At 47.9% G+C, this 1,888-nt stretch overlaps 1 pseudogene; it reads right to left on the bottom strand.

Moving 5' to 3' along the window:
* Window positions 1-1,571: 1,571 nt before the first annotated feature.
* Window positions 1,572-1,670, bottom strand: LOC143653585 (U6 spliceosomal RNA; annotated as a pseudogene).
* Between the last annotated feature and the right edge of the window lie 218 nt (window positions 1,671-1,888).

Raw genomic sequence — 1,888 nt, 5'->3', positions numbered from 1 at the left:
GGTCTCTCCCTGGCACAGGAGGCTTGGGGATGCCCCCTGGGCTGATATGCTGTATTCTGGATGGTTCTGAGGAGCCCATCACGGCTAGTTCCATTTGGAGCTGACTCAGAAGGATGTTTTGGAGCCAGCTGCACCCAGTCAGATGGGAATCGGAGGCTTTGGAATCATCATAGCCTCCCTATGTACATTTTGAGTATATTTGAGTTCTTTAGAGCTCTTGAGTATTTGATTTTACTACACCATTGTGAGTGAACTATTTTAAAGATGAGGAAATAAGGTCTAATAGCATCTACAGTCCAGTCAAGTCACATAAGCTTTGGTCAAAGTCATAGAGGGTGGCTGAGGGTTCCTGAGAGTCGCGATTGTTCCAGGTCATTCCTGGGGTTATGTGTGGACACTGTGCTAAGCCTCTCAGATCTGCTTTCATGGATAAAGGACTTACTCCTGCAGTGGCCTGAAGACAGCCAGCTGGGCCGGTCCTCTACAGAGCTTGCCCTGGCTGGAGAGAAAGGCCTTGTCCGAAGCCACGCCCCTCCCCAGGCCCCGCCCCCTCACTTCAACTTGACAGCTTCAAGTCAGCTCCAGGGCCCTAGAGTCCACCATCTTAGTGGTCTGAAATTCTTCATTCTGTGTTATCTGCCTCATCCAGGGTGTATTGTATTGAATTATGATACTTAAAAAATATTTGTTGTTATTTAAGACCTTTATTAACTGGTGCTTGCAGTTCGTTGACTTTTTTTGTTTTGAGAAAAGCAAGTTGTAAACTTTTATTACAAATTGAACATGAGATTCTTAAAAATCTCAATTTGACCAGATATGAAGCAATTTAAAAACCTTTAAAGGTATATTGAGAAAAGCCAGGCTTAAAAAACAAACAAACAAACAAAACACCTGTTTGTCATTACCAGAAAGAGTGAAAATAATTACTATCATTTAGGTAAAAATAATAAAAACCCCATGCTGGACAGAGAAGGCAGACAGTTCTAGTTATCTGATCATAGGGCAGAAGGCAAGCAGTTAGAGGCCTTCAGCCCGCCCTCTCCTTTCTCACTGCTCGAATTTCATGTTCGCCTCTCCTGGAGCAACGGTGGAGGAGCTGGGCGCTTCGCCGCGCTCTGCGGGCGGACGGGCTGCTTTTGCCCGGTGGCTGCCTCGCGGTTTAGGGCTTCGGGGAGCCTGCGCCGGTGGTGGAAGTCGCGGCTGCTGACCTTGGGTCTCAGCTCCTCAACTTTGCTCATCATCTTTGTTGCTGTCCTCTCTTCGGCTCCTGCAGATCACGTCGTGGGGCCTCGATGCACGTCCTGCCCACTGTCCGCCCTGTTCTGCACCCGTGCGGTCCGTACCTCCCTGCCCTCCTCCCCGCGCTCCTCCCGGCGCTGGGTGGCTGGGACTCGGTGGTCCACGCCCCGAGGGGCTGTGACGTTTGTTGCCTGTGCCCCCTTTTCTCCTTCAACATCAAACCCCACGGTCTCCCCATCCCCTGCACTGCGAAGGTCCTTCCTGTTCTTTATGGCAGCCTGGTGTGCGAACCCATCTTCCTCGGTGTCATTTCCATTGATAAAACCATATCCAAAAATACGGAATGCTTCACACATTTGGGTTTCATCTTTGCTCAGGGGCCATGTTATCACCGCATCGTTCCAATTTTAGTATAAATGCTGCTGAAGTGATACTTTCATGTACACATAATATTCTTTTTAAGTAGTTTGTGTGTTTCTCAATGTACAGTATTCATTTGTATGTGTCCAAGTGGTTTGCACATAATAGGTGCTTAATAAATACGGATCAACCATTCTGCTGTTCTGCCTCATTAGTAATGTGGTTGCAGAAGTTTTTTTGAGGATTACTATGCACCAGGCACTGAGCAAAAAGCTTTGTGTACGGGGTT

Source organism: Tamandua tetradactyla, chromosome 1 (assembly GCF_023851605.1).
Source record: "Tamandua tetradactyla isolate mTamTet1 chromosome 1, mTamTet1.pri, whole genome shotgun sequence".
In the NCBI taxonomy this organism is placed as follows: domain Eukaryota; kingdom Metazoa; phylum Chordata; class Mammalia; order Pilosa; family Myrmecophagidae; genus Tamandua; species Tamandua tetradactyla.
Note: the sequence above shows the minus strand (reverse complement) of the source record. Positions and strands in the feature narration are given on the sequence as shown.